Raw genomic sequence first — 15,521 nt, 5'->3', positions numbered from 1 at the left:
AAAGCAATGAGCTGATGGCTGACAAATAGTCAAGGGTATGAAGTCAGTTTAGACTATATATTGATGAAGCAGATTTGTTTTTTAAAAGTACACAATTAATATGAAACTGTACCGCCACAGCTCGAAATGCTAAAGAGAAGAGACCCACACGTCTGAAGAGCTTGTTTGGCTGTTGGTGGGCTCTGCAAACGAGTAGCGTCTGCCAGTCCCTCTTCTACCATGCGAACGAGTAGCGTCTGCCAGTCCCTCTTCTACCATGCGAACGAGTAGCGTCTGCCAGTCCCTCTACCATGCGAACGAGTAGCGTCTGCCAGTCTCCCTGCCATATGGTTCTGCGCGTTCTCGAGGGATGCTGCCGCCTGCTGCACAGAGTGATGTCACGGGGTGAGCTCTTCTGAGATGGCACTGATTGTGACGTCACTGGCGTAGCGAACGTCAGCTACAAAGAAGGGCGAAGCAAGAATGCCACTCACAGCTCGGGCAGAGTCAGCACTATTAAGTGTGCGCAGGGAAAGGGCCAGGATGGGTGGGCCTATCATCAATTAGCTGCTATGGACCTAGTTGCTTGCCACCATCTTTACATCTTCATTTAACAAACAATAGACAATGGGTAAGGTCTGACTTTCCATGTATCAATGTAGTTGTTTACAAAAAAGAATGTGACGCACTGAGACGCACTGACAGGGATGCAGAAAAATCTCAAACAGATTTCTACTTCTTTCTTTCTTTGGCAGTTTTCGATTTTGGATGAAGTCACCACCCGCTCCAAAGAACCCCAAACAGGTCAACTTAGCACCACATCTTCCTCCAGTCAAGGTACAGTTAGTTCGCAGCGTCAGCTAGAAAATTAAATGATTTCTATTTGCAATCGATTTGCTCGATACTATGCACCTATATATGTTCAGAAACTGAAACTTGTTTCCATCAAATCTCCCAAGCCAGTCCTATATATCGACTCATCACCAAATCCAGTTTGCTTGAAATAATAGCGCTTTAAATGGACTGAATCCTAACAGGATGTATTCTTCTTATGTCTGTGCCGTCCAATTGGTAGCAAATGTCTGTTATTTAATCATTTATTTATTTATTTGGGTTTGTAAAGCGCACTAACAGCCCAAAGGCATCGAGGCGCTGTTGCATGAAAAGACTTAGTTACAATCAGGTTACTTTGCTCATGGTTACAGTGAGTTTGCCTCTAGCAGTACAAGGTAGTTACATTCCTGTTACTTGATGCAGGATACTTTGGTCATGGTTACAGTGAGCTTGCCACTCACACAATCCAGGTGGATAGACCTAGGGTAATGGTGCCTAGGGCTATTTAGACAAACAGCCTGGTTTTTAGTTCTTTCCTGAAGGCTAGATGTGATTCAATACTCCTCATGTAGGGTGGCAGAGTGTTCCAGTGAGTTGCTGCCAGGACCGGAAAACTGGACCTGCCTGCCCGCAGCCTCTGTGTTTTGGGAATGGAGATCCTGTTGGTGTAGGCAGCTCTTGTGGATCTATCTGGCGTGGGCTTGACAATGCTTTGGGACAGATATAGGGGTGCCAGGTTGTGAACACATTTGTGCGTTAATTCAAGAATTTTGAAGACTATCCTTTCTTTAATGGCTCCCCATGCCATTAGGGCCTGCCTCCTATTTTCAGAGATATGCTCCCTCTTAGAGATCCCGGTGGCGGCCCTTAGGGCATTATTCTGGACAGTCTGGAGTTTGGAAATGTTTTTACAGATGTTCCTATGAAGAGGGCACTACAGAAGTCCAGCCGAGACCCAATTATTGCTTTCGCAATTGTGAGACAATTCTGTTACGACAAGAAGCTTCTGGCTGTAATAAGCAGTTTAAAGTGGTAGGCTGAGGTCGATGCAATGGTATTGACCTACCGGTTCATGGAGAGGTCAGAGTCGAGATAGACTCCCAAGGTTTTAACAACTTGCGATACAGGGCTTAGAGTATGGTCAATTGAGAAGGAACTATGTCATAATCTATGCTGGGCTGGATTATGGCTATGTGTGTGTTATGCTGGTGTGGTGATGTCAATTACATTCCATGTGGAGTGTTGGTGTTGTGATGTCATTGATATTCTGGTGGAGTGTTGATGGTTGTTTGGAGTGCTGGGTTCCACTAGTGTGAGTTGAACTTAATGTGCTGGGCTGGATGGTCGTCCCAGTGCTTTCTCTACTTGCCAGCTAAAATAAATAAACCTACATGTAAACTACATACCTTCTAGTGTTCCTTATGGGGAAGGAGGCTTAGTTTATATCAAACTGTATTGTTTGTCAAGTTTCCTAAAGGTGGCAGGTGAACCCACAAGCAGAAGTTTGGTTTTTTCACCATTCAGGCATAACCAGTTTTCTGCCATCCAGGTTTGGATGGTGGAGTATATGGACTTGAGGGTAGCTATGTCAGCCTCATAGTCGCCGGACAAGGGTATGATGACCTGTGTGTCATCAGCATAATTGGTATATGTGATGCCCAAGGCGTCCAAAATAATGAACAGTGGCCTTGTAAACAAGTTGTAGAGGGTAGGAGATATGCAGGAGCCCTTTGGGACTCTGCATTTAATGTTGCTTGGAATGGCACAGGCTGAGTCAGGGAAGACTTTCATAACCCTTTCTTGAAGGAACTAGATGATCCAAGCAATGGCATTAGGGGAGAAGTTAGCAGTGGATGATAGATGGTGGCAAAGGGTACTTTGATCCACCAGGTCAAATTCTGCAGATAAATCAAGGAGCAAGAGGAGAGCGGGATTGCCAGCATCCTGAAGTCATCCAATTGATTCTTTAAGTCTAGGAGTGCCGTTTCGGTACTGTGTCCCAGACGGAATACCGACTGCCTGAGACCAAGCAGATTATCCTCCTCAAGGAATTTCTGGACTTGCAGATAGGCTGCGTTGTTCAGAATTTTTAGTAGGAACGGGACCTTAGTGATAGGCCCGTAGTTCCCTGGGACAGAGGGGTCAAGTGAGGGGTCTTGAGTAGGGGGCATACCCATGCTTCCTTGAGATTAGTAGGGACATGGCCTGACTTATGTCTTTTGGGAGGGTGCTCACATCCTGTCTTGCAAGGTTGGAATGCCCTGACCCTTTACAAATGTGGGAAACCTGGATATTTCTTTCTTTCTCTGCCCTTCCTTCCCCACTCCCTGGTTCCCCCATCCATGAGTGAGTGCTTGGATATGTGTTTTTGAACAAGGCTGAATATATCTGAAATTTGTCCGGACCTCCATTTTTGAAAGGCATCTATGGTACCTTTCCCTGCAGCCCCCGGTAGGATCCTCGCCAATCCTGCATCCTTTGCTGATAGAATTCAGGATCTCAGCTAAGTCCACCAGGCACCAATGTCAGATTTACATATACTGCCCGAAAGACTCATGGCACGATGTGCCTACAGTAAGGGAGAAGGTGGAAGGAACCTAGGAGAGTTGTATTTGATCCTGCAAGAAGTCAGTGTGGAAAAGTCAAGCATTTTGGGGGTATATGGTCCAACCATTTATCCTTCCTATGCTATTATCCTGTGTACCAAGCATGACCGTGGCATGAGACTGGCTTCTACTTTCACGAAGCACAAGCCAACCACATTCACTATCCGGCCCCCAGGTCATGCACTAACTTGATCACCCTGCTACTTAGTAACGGAAACTGATAATATCTCTGATATATTTATAAGGAATTATCCTAGCGTAATAGTTACCATAACCACTGAAAAATGTATTTTTCTGTTATAACGCTAAGAAGCACTAAGGCAGAACAAGTCTCTTAAGATTGAGAACTGCATTATTATGAAGGGCGCTAAGCCCACAGAGAAGAACTTAGTCACAGGTAAGTCTTCAAGCAGCACATTTTTATATCTTCAGAAATTACAGGTAAGTGGACATCTGCAACACAGAAGTAACATCCCCACATCCACCAGTACCACTATCTTCAAACACCATCTTCACAGGCACATACACACCTGATAGAGACCACCACTCTCACTGTCACTCACACACCAAAACAGTTCACCTTCACCTTACCCTCTCACACACATGGAAAGTATGTTTTTTAAAATTTGCTCACCTTACACAATCCGTCTTTTATGCTCTCAGTAGCGCCCCTGCAATCAGCCTTTTCTCAGACTCGCTATTCCTGATGAGGGATGCCTTGCAGCCTACGACAGTTTGTGTATGGGTGACCGTGTGTTTGTATGTATATGTATGTATGTATATGGGTGAGAGGTGCAGCTGTCTGTGAGAGTGTGTGTGCATGTGTATGTACATATGGGAAAGCATGTGTATCTGTGTGTGTGCACGTGTGCATGCGTTTGTGATGTGTGTGTATGTATGTGTGTGTTTATGCAGGTGTGTGCGCACATGTGTCTATACGGGTATGTACACAGGGGGGAAAGCCAGAACAAAGCAAGGCAAGGACATTTATTTATATATGTATACCAGCAACATAAAAATTAATTTAAAGTGGTAAAGCTGGCATATAAGGAGAGCACCAGAATCATAATCATGATTTAAGGTGGCAATGATGACATATATTGGTGGCATCAGAGCCATGATTGTGATTTAAAGTGTCAATGACATATAAAGGGGGCAGCAGCGCCATTATTGTGATTTAAAATGCCATAATGACATGTATTGCGAAACCCAGCATCATGTAAGTGATTTGAAATGGCGATACAGCCATATGTTGAGGGCACCAGCATCATGAATGGGATTCAATGCAGTGATGCTGCCATATATTGGGGCCACTTGTACCATGATCCTGATTTAAAGTAATAATGCTGACATATATTGGTGGAACCGCATCATGACCGTGATTTAAAGTGATGGTTCTGGCATCTATTTGGGGCACCAGATATATAGTGTGGACACTAGAACCAGGAAAGTAGTTTACAGCAGCAATGATGAAATATATTTGGGACACATGGGTTATATAAGTATTTTGTAGTGGCAATGATAATATACAGTGTGTATAGATAATATATCCATCTTCAGGAAATCATTTTGTAGCACTCTGCCTGTCTGATATCTAAGCTTGTGCTTGGTGTGCTTTGAGGCATGCATGGAACGTTGGTGTGGAATGTTGGATAATGCGATGAATCCTATGCATCCCTCACCAAATCCCTGCCTAAAGTCTCCTCCCAGGTGGCATGGTAAAGGCAGACGCTTCCTGATCCTGACCTTGGGGGTGGTACTCTGCGGGCGGATCACCTGGGAGGAGAAAAGGCTCAGGGGGTAACTGAGAGGAATCAATAGGGTGAGGCACAGTATTTATCTTCCCCTAAGGAAGAGATGTCTCAAATGCCAAAATACCTAATTGCTTGTTGCCACACTTATATAACTGTTCCACAAAGCTCATGTGGTATAAAAATGAATAACATCCATTCTATAACCTTTAGAGCTAAATGCCTCCCTAACCCAAAAGTGGATGATAGAAAGAAGTCTGTAAATAAGAATCACCAAAAGCCTAGAAAACCTTATTCCTCTTTTCCAACAAGTTTGATCATTGAATTGCATGACATTCCTTTGAAGGATGTTGTAGAAACTAGAAGGCAAAATGGCGAATCACAAAGAATTTCAAGACCTAACTTTGTTGTCAGTGACTTCAAGTCCCATAATTCCGTCAGTACTGGGACGAGGAAGAGGAATGTAGAGGGACACCACTCTGGGATTGAACTCCTAATTAGTGCAAATGACATACACGTGAAGGGGACTGAGAGTCTTAAAAAGTCCTCTCAGGTGCAGGCATTAGAGAGAGAAGCAGGAGAGTGGCAGAAGAAGAAGCAGTATGGGCCGAAATTCCAGCTAAGAGGGAAGTATGTGGTGAGAGAAGACGCCGGGACCACGGAATCGCCAGAAGCCGTGGTGGGTCCTAAGAGAGTCTTAGCTTGTTACTCTTCCTGTTGCAAGGTCGAGCAGCGGGAAGCGTGGGGAGGAGACACTTGCCCAAAAGAATTTCGTTGTGCAGAGTTTTCACAGTGGGATGCAGCAGTAGCGAGGGAAGAGTTACCTCGTTGGAGGTTCCAGGAGGCGAGGTTTCACCTGGCCCTCTTTAGGAGCAAAGGAGGCTCCAATCTCCAGTGGCATAAGCGGAGGAGAAACAGAAGAAGCTGCCTAATGGGCCACGAGGAGCCACCAGCAAAGAAGACCTGCGAACACCGAGCAGAGCATAATGGAGAGACTTACGTGTTGAGACCACAACTTGTAATTAACTCAGGAGTGCTCCAAAGCTGTTCATGTGTTCACGGCACGGAAAGCAACAGTAGCAGTAATATTGAATGCCGAACTGTGCGAAACCTGCAAAAGTGGTACTTGTCAAAGAAAAGTAACTGTATAAACATGAGAGTGTGGAAAGTTCAAGAACCCCAAGGGAAAGCTATAAACAGTTTGAAAGTTAAGAAGCAATACCCAAGCCAAGAGTACGTTACCAATCAGCAATACCAGTATAGCAAACAGTATTCAAGGCAAGAGAAGAAGATTGAGTGGCTTAATGATTGTGAGACTTACTGCTTATGTCCCATGACATACAGATCGCCAGGTGAAAGAAAGCTACATTGCCAAAGCCAAGTGAAAGGAAAATTGAGATTATCTGTTGGTAATAATTTGGTTGTTGGTGCAGAGGGGAAAGAAAGGTGGCAAACAGGCTGTCCTCTGGAGAAGGTTATCGAGAGAGAGAGGGGCATCGTTTTCCAGACTTTTTAAAGAGCACTAATGTGTTTCCTTGTTTCCTCCAGAACTGTTCTAAAGCTTGATGTTAAAGAAGCCTCATGGATTTGTTTTCTAAAGCTGGAAATTACCACTGATTCACTTCTCTGGTTGTGTTGTTGAAGAAGTAGACGGGCAGGCGAGTATACATGTAGGGCACAATGTTATTGTCTCATAATGTGTGGCAAAGGAAGGAGCCAGATAGTAGTTGATGCAAGTGCTGAACTATGATTAGAACAACACCTCATGATGACTTATAACATTCAAAGACGAATTGGTAAATCTTGTTGAAGGAAAAATTATAATTCATTTTGAAGCTAAGCTTGTAGTAAACCATCTTGACAAACAAATTTGGGGCCTCATTACGACCCAGGCGCTGGACCATGGTGCTATTAGCACCAAGGTCCATGCCGGTCTCCGGCATGGTGGATGGCGGAATTACCGCCCCCATCACAAGGTTGGCGGGGGCGGTAATTCCCCATTCACCATTTGCCCTTCCCCATTCCCATTTTGCTCCATAGGGCATAATGGGGATGGGAAGGCGCTAATTACGGCACCGTAAATTACGGTTGCCGTAATTAGCTCCAAGGTCCCTTAGCGGGTTGGATTTTAACGCCTGCAAAAAGCAGGCGTTAAAGCCTCCAACCCGCTAAGGGACCTTGTAATCGGGCGCTAATGGTTTAACGGCACCGACGCTCTTTACGGCGCCGTTAAACCATTAGCGTCGGGGTTGTAATAAGGCCCTTGGTGTTTCTACAAATGTGAAACCTATTCTTAGAGTGAGAGGTCACACAGTTCCAACATTATAACAAACATAACGGTCATTTCTTACTGCATTTCTTTTCACAAAATGTATTTTAATGACATCTGGATAATGTTGGTGGGGATAGAGCACCCAGAGATATTTAGAAAAAACAATACATATAGGTATGATCCAGTAAGACAGGCTGGATCTCAATGCAATAACAACAACGGAAAACTGCTACTATTGGTTGATAATTTCAATTGTGCAGTCACAGGAATAAACATAAACCCACATAAATGGACATATATACAAAAAGCACATGAACAATACTTCAAATGTGCACTGTTTAAATGGTGATATCGTCAACACAAAGGTGTTATCGGCCTAGAAGAGATGTATAGTGCAGCTTTGTGAGCAGGCATTCATCAGGACATTTGATGGAATGGATGCTAGTCCCGGGTCTCTATCTATGAACAACAAATGGGAAGTGGTAAGTGGAACAATGACCTCAAATAAAATGATAATTCACAAAGCTCCCATAGGATAATTCATTAAAAAAGAAAATAGAAAAACTCCCTTGTAGAGGAGCCTAGATCTTACCAAAGACTTATCCAGTGCAAGGGTAAGTAAGATAATCCATCATGGGTATAGATAGCTTTAGGGCATTCAATGCGCCGTTGAGGGAACAAATGTTTACCTGTAACGACATATAAAGATCTGTAAGAGTTCTGTACAGATCGTAGTGCCATTTGTGAGAGAATAGAAAAATTGGTGAAATCTTACCTCAAATGGTAAAATGTGTCTTCTTGGTTCAGAATGGTGGAGACACCCACTAAGAATAGTGGTTCCTATCCCAGATTGTCCAAACGTGACAGTATCTGTGTACGAAAAACGCACATGGGTAAGGACGAAAATAAACTCTTCCATGTGCAACATATTGGTGTGCAGGTATAGTGAGGGCAACGTACTGTGCTATGCCCTATTTCATGGCCCAAAATCAGAGCGCATTAGGTTTTACTTACATTCGTAACTTAATGTGTTCGTCTGGGCTAGGCGAGGCGGCGCAGCGTCTCTGGACATGAACGCCGTGAAAGTGAAACTGTAGCCATGACGACCTCGGGTAATCAAACCCGTCGGTCGTGTTGATTGGCTAGGCGGTGGCGCTCCCCTAGTAGGGCGTCATCCGCCCAGTAGCCAATCGTAAACTGCCACGGGGGCTCGAGGGGGCGGACCCGCTAGACGCGTACGCCTGGGGCGAGAATACTGTGTGCAGCTTGGCTAGCGTAGAGCGCGCTGGTTGCATTTCAGCTGCAGAGTCAAAGGAACAGCGTGCGAACACCTAGACTTCACAGATGTAATGCTGTGAAGTAGGCAGAGTTTATGTGGTGCCGCCAAATGTTGTATGGGCCTGCACAAACGGCAGGGGAGCCTAAAGTGTGGGTACAAAACGTGTGGAAACAAATAGAACACATATCTGATCGTAATACAATGTGTACGGATCTTAATGTCGGCAATGAGTGCATGTGTTGTCACGATCTAATAAACATACAAGGTGGAAGTGTCTAATGTGTATCGCAATGTTGTATATCGCAATGTTGTATTCTCAAAGCCATTACAGTAAAATCAAGTATGGCTTAGAATCTGCAATCAATCGAAACATGTAAATCAGTTGTGCATCAAATTTCAGAACAAGAATATATGCAGACAAAAATATGCGCACATTGACTGAAGTGCGAAATGAACATTATACAGTGCAACTAGCAACAACCAAATATATACATCATCATTGATACTGTTTAGTCGTGTCTCATCATAAGACAATTATGCAAAGCGGACAAGTTACGCTAAAGAACATGGTGGTAGCAGGTCATTGGAATGTCTCGGTATGGAGAACCTACATTGAAAATAAAAATGTATAAGTGAAGGGTTGTTATTCCCCAGCAACAAAACCTCAAATATAGAACCCATGGTACCAAAGAGTGTAGGATCTGTGGAGGTCATCATGGAAGTTAAGCCGTTCATTTTAATTCACTGGCTGTAAAAGTGTTTCCATTCTACAGATATATTTAAACCTGTTCTGACAGTGTCTAGTTTATGGACTAACTGTTGCTCGAGTCTCGTCAGAGCTTTATCCCTGTTCCCTCCTCTTTTTTTGTGGAGTGTGTTGCTGTATAATGGTCCAGGAAATGTCATCATTTGTGTGTCCAAGTCGACTGAAATGGTCAACCAAGGGTTTGTCCAGTATCTTGTTTTTAATGCAGGATCTATGCTCTGAAATTCGCTGTTTCACTGGTCTAGTGGTTTTTCCTATATATAGCAGGTGACAAGGGCATTGTATTCCATAGATCACAAACTTGCTGTTGCAGTTGGTGTGGGTCTGTAAAATGTGATGGCAATCCTTGTAGTCAAAATGTTTTGTGGGGCTGGTGTAGCGACATGCCACACAGCTACCACACCGGTGGTGTCCCACCACACTCGGGAGGTCCCACAATGTATTTAGTTTCTTCGATGTAAGTATGAACCAAAGTATCCCTTAGATTCTTGTTCTTTTTGAATGCAATAATTGGCTTTTTCTCCAGGGTACCCTTGTTTTTTATCAAATGCCAGTGTTTGATGATTGTTTGTTTGGTAAGATTACTCAGAGGACTATATGTGGTGACACAGACCAATCTGTTCATTTCAGTTTTCTCCTTCGGTGTCAGGCATATGGTTCTGTCAGTGTTCAATGCCCTTTCTTGCCTGTCTAATAGATTTCTTGGGGTATCCCCTCTCATTCAGCCGATGTTGTAGGCCGTTGGCATGTAGCTTGTATTTGTCTTTGCTTGAACAGTTCCGTCTGATTCTTAGAAACTGGCCGTATGGAAGCATGTCGCTACACCAGCTCCACAAAAACTTTTGACGACAAGGATTACCATTGCATTTTACAGACCCACACCAACTATATAGGAAAAACCACTAGACCAGTGAAACAGCGAATTTCAGAGCATAGATCCTGCATTAAAAACAAGATACTGGACAAACCCTTGGTTGACCATTTCAGTCGACTTGGACATACAAATGATGACATTTCCTGGACCATTATACAGCAACTCACTCCACAAAAAAGAGGAGGGGACAGGGATAAAGCTCTGACGAGACTCGAGCAACAGTTAGTGCCTCATTACGACCCAGGCGGTAAGTTACCGCCTGGGTCGTATCCTTACCACCATGGTGCCTGGGTCGCATCCTTACCACCATGGTGTAAACTACGTTTACATCATGGTGGATGGCAGATTTACCGCCCCATTCCAAGGTGAGTGGGGCGGTAAATCCCCATTTCCCATTTTACCATTCCCATTTTTGCCCCATAGGGCATAATGGGAGTGGGGAAGGCGCTAATTACGCCACTGTAAATTACGGTGGCGTAATTAGCACCATGGTCCCTTAGCGCCATGGATTTTAACGCCTGCAAAAAGGAGGCGTTAAACTCACCATGGCGCAAAGGGACCTCGGAATCAGGCGTTAAGGGTCGGCGTCGTTTACGGCGCCGTTAACCCCTTAACGCCGGATTCGTAATGAGGCCCTTAGTCCATAAACTAGACACTGTCAGAACCGGTTTAAATGTATCTGTAGAATGGAAACACTTTTACAGCCGGTGAATTAAAATGAACGGCTTAACTTCCATGATGACCTCCACAGATCCTACACTCTTTGGTACCATGGGTTCTATATTTGAGGTTTTGTTGCTGGGGAATAACAACCCTTCACTTATACATTTTTATTTTCAATGTAGGTTCTCCATACCGAGACATTCCAATGACCTGCTATCACCATGTTCTTTAGCGTAACTTGTCCGCTTTGCATACTTGTCTTATGATGAGACACGACTAAACAGTATCAATGATGATGTATATATTTGGTTGTTGCTAGTTGCACTGTATAATATTCATTTCGCACTTTAGTCAATGTGCGCATATTTTTGTCTGCATATATTCTTGTTCTGAAATTTGATGCACAACTGATTTACATGTTTCGATTGATTGCAGATTCTAAGCCATACTTGATTTTACTGTAACGGCTTTGAGTATACAACATTGTGATATACAACATTGCGATACACATAAGCCGCTTCCACCTTGTATGTTTATTAGATCGTGACAACGCATGCACTCATTGCCGACATTAAGATCCGTACACATTGTATTACGATCAGATATGTGTTCTATTTGTTTCCACACTTTTGGAACCGCACTTTAGGCTCCCCTGCCATTTGTGCAGGCCCATACAACATTTGGCGGCACCACATAAACTCTGCCTACTTCACGGCATTACATCTGTGAAGTCTAGGTGTTTGCATGCTGTTCCTTTAACTCTGCAGCTGACGTGCAACCAGCGCGCTCTACGCTAGCCAAGCTGCACACAGTATTCTCGCCCCAGGCGTACGTGTCTAGCGGGTCCGCCCCCTCGAGCCCCCTGGCAGTTTACGATTGGCTACTGGGCGGATGACGCCCTACTAGGCGAGCGCCACCGCCTAGCCGATCGACACGACCGACGGGTTGGATTACCCGAGGTCGTCATGGCTACAGTTTCACTTTCACGGCGTTCGTGTCCAGAGACGCTGCACCGCCTCGCCTAGCCCAGACAAACACATTAAGTTATGAATGTAAGTAAAACCTAATGCGCTCTGATTTTGGGCCATGAAATGGGGCATAGCACAGTACGTTGCCCTCACTATATCTGCACACCAATATGTTGCACATGGAAGAGTTTCTTTTCGTCCTTACCCATATGCGTTTTTCGTACACAGATACAGTCACGTTTGGACAATCAGGGATAAGAACCACTATTCTTAGTGGGTGTCTCCACCATTCTGAACCAAGAAGACACATTTTACCATTTGAGGTAAGATTTTACCCATTTTTCCATTCACTCACACATGGCACCACGATCTGTACAGAACTCTTACAGATCTTTATATGTCATTACAGGTAAACATTTATTCCCTCAACGGCGCATTGAATGCCCTAAAGATATCTATACCCATGATGGATTATCTTACTTACTCTTGCACTGGATAAGTCTTTGGTAAGATCTAGACTCCTCTACAAGGGAGTTTTCTAGTTTCTTTTTTAATGAAGCATCCTATGGGAGCTTTGTGAATTATCATTTTATTTGAGTTCATTGTTCCACTTACCACTTCCCATTTGTTGTTCATAGATAGAGACCCCTGGACTACCATCCATTCCATCACACGTCCTGATGAAGGCCTGCTCACAAAGCTGCACTATACAGCTCTTCTAGGCCGAAACACCTTTGTGTCGACGATATCACCATTTTAACAGTGCACATTTGAAGCATTGTAAATGTGCTTTTTGTATATATGTCCATTTATGTGGGTTTATGTTTATTCCTGTGACTGCACAATTGAAATGATCAACCAATAGTAGCAGTTTTCCGTTGTTGTTATTGCATTGAGATCCAGCCTGTCTTACTGGATCATACCTATATGTATTGTTTTTTCTAAATATCTCTGGGTGCTCTATCCCCACCAACATTATCCAGATGTCATTAAAATACATTTTGTGAAAAGAAATGCAGTAAGAAATGACTGTTATATTTGTTATAATGTTGGAACTGTGTGACCTCTCACCCTGAAGTTTTGTTTTTGGTTATTCAAGAATACCCACCTGGGTTTTTCAGGGCTCTGCCAGGTGCCCTAATTTTCAAACCTCTTCTTAGTCCAGGAAGAGTTGGAACAGTTTGTCTTTTCTTTTAGCCCAGAAGCTGTAACAGTCATCCTGACAAAGACATTTGTTGTTTCTACAAAAGTGAAATCTATCCTTGCTCCAGGAGGAGTGGGAGTAGTTTATCTCCTTCGGAAGCCAGAACATTGTGAAAAATATCCTTACAGATATAAGTATTGTTGCTTGCTGGGAGAAGGTAAACGTGAAACAGTTCTTACTCCAGGAGGAGTGGGAACATGTGATTCTTTGAGATACTTCAATGAAGCAACAGCACTTTATGTGTCTGAGTAGCAAACCTTAAAAGCTGTGTTGGAACTTTGTGTTAAACCAGATGTCCTTGTTTACTTTGAACTGTGGTGAAAGCCCTTGTTCATATCTGGGGAAGGGAGAACTCCCCCAAGTTATGAAGAGACATTGATCACATTGTGGATCAGATCATATGTTATACAGTGTTATTGAATTGAATTGCCATACATTTCCTTTTTGCTTTGTTGTAGAAGTGTAAGGGTCAGATATCCATTTATTAGAGTATTCCCTTAAGTCTATTTTAGGCAGGGGAATCCTTGTCAGGGTAGGGATAGTGAGGTTTATTTAATAAAATGGCTAAAGTTGAAAACTCTTTACAGAAGTTGCCCGCCTCACATTTCTGAACCCGCCACAATGAGTACTGAGTGAATTTTCCCTTGGATGGCAGTTGGAGAGTGAGATGGCTAGGGTGTGGCTGGACCAGGTTTTGTTCCCATCAAACTTACCTATTGTACCTTCTGAGATGTGGAGCAGTGTAGAAGTGGACAACCATTCCGCTGCAAAGACCCAACCACACACAGAAGTAAGGGGAATGTGGGGAGGCCAATTTGGAGGAGTATATTCTGAGTCCCTGTCCAGGTAGTGATGAAGTTTCGCCCTTCTGAGGAACGATGCTGGCACAGTTAGAAAGGCCCGTTATGATCTGGAGAAGTGGCATTGCACAAATCATATATTCATATTGCCACATTTGGAGCTCTGGGTTGGTTGATGTTGGGGCTGAGTGGACTATGGAATGTGGCCGAGGGAGAACTTGAGGGAAGAATGGAATGGGACAGGAAGGAAGGAGCGGGGAAGGGAGATCAGTGGGCAGTTGAAGATAAGGAATAAAAGATGATATACAAAGATACAGTCTCAGCGTTATGATTATCTAATTATACTAATGAACCAATGGTGTACAAGCTAAGATGCTGACACAGTTAGAAAGGCCCGTTATGATCTGGAGAAGTGGCATTGCACAAATCATATATTCATATTGCCACATTTGGCGTTCTGGGTTGGTTGGTGCACCTTTGTGTGGGAGTGCTTGCTGTGTGTGGCATTTTGCACTTGTTCTCTGTACTGCCAGGCATCCCATCATGGCTTAATTGACTGGTAGCAGTTTGTGGGGCTGGCCATTCTGGCTTGAGCTTACAGCCAGGCGTGCCCCATGGTACAAAGGAGCCAAGGGCAGGCCGTGACCATACTGCGTCCCTGTATACTGGGCAGGGTAGCTGGGTAGTGTATTTGTTTGGTTCAAAGACCTTGGCTCCTCGGTGGCCATATGCATAATAATGACATCAATGTTTGTGTGTGTCCCTCTATGACATTTGCTGCTGCTGCATGAGTGGACAAATTGTGGCCTACTACGTCTGTCCTCCAGAGCTGCTTGATAGAAACTATTGGGCATTTTGGCGGTGCGGGACACAAAAGTGGCGTGGTGATAGCCAGAGGCCATGTGGAGGTGTTGGGAATTAACTTTAAACTAGTGCCACATACTTTGAGGTCCTGCTGCGATGTTTTTAGCAGCATTTTATGCATGTTTGTGGTGGGGGGGACATTTCACCGGTAAAGGTCCTTAGAGTGCTACAGGTTGAGCAGATCACAGACCTTAGTACACCATGTGCTCCAGGCACCAAGGACCATGAGTGGCCACAGGAGGATGGTAACTGTACGATGTACAAAAGGCAATTCCGCTTCTGCACTGTGAGGGGAGACACTGCTGCATTTTTTTGTGGTGGTTCTTTAGAAATTGTGGAACTTTGGACATTATTGGAATCTTTAGTAATGTCGGAGGCACATTAAGTGGCGGGGTTTCTTAGTAGGAGTGCCACCGAGTCTTTTGTGTACTGTGGCTCTAGAGTTCTGCCATATTGTGCCTATGTTTGCCCGTTATGGCGTTTTGTGGGGTGGCGGATTTGAGCTGTGAGTTAGAGTTCTGTCATCCTCTGGAATGGCCGGTGGGGGCCAGAAATAGTTGCTGTTGTCCTTTGTGGCATTGTGTGTGATTGTGGGTTCCAGGAGTTGGAGTGCCACTACCCCCTGGAATGGCCAGGTGGGTTCCAGAAATGTTTTGTTTGG

The 15,521-nt window shown here is 44.2% G+C and overlaps 1 protein-coding gene across 6 annotated transcripts in view; it reads left to right on the top strand.

Moving 5' to 3' along the window:
• The first annotated feature begins 306 nt into the window (after positions 1 to 306).
• LOC138527632 (uncharacterized) overlaps positions 307 to 15,521 on the top strand; it is a 370,769-nt gene continuing 355,554 nt past the window's right edge. For all 6 annotated transcript variants that reach the window (XM_069638969.1, XM_069638970.1, XM_069638966.1 and 3 more), the window contains exons 1-2: positions 307 to 610; positions 735 to 816. The gene's annotated coding sequence lies outside the window, so the exon portion shown is untranslated. The remainder of the gene's footprint in view (positions 611 to 734; positions 817 to 15,521) is intronic.

Source organism: Ambystoma mexicanum, chromosome 14 (assembly GCF_040938575.1).
Source record: "Ambystoma mexicanum isolate Mex_15411 chromosome 14, UKY_AmexF1_1, whole genome shotgun sequence".
NCBI classification, from domain to species: Eukaryota; Metazoa; Chordata; class Amphibia; order Caudata; family Ambystomatidae; genus Ambystoma; species Ambystoma mexicanum.
Note: the sequence above shows the minus strand (reverse complement) of the source record. Positions and strands in the feature narration are given on the sequence as shown.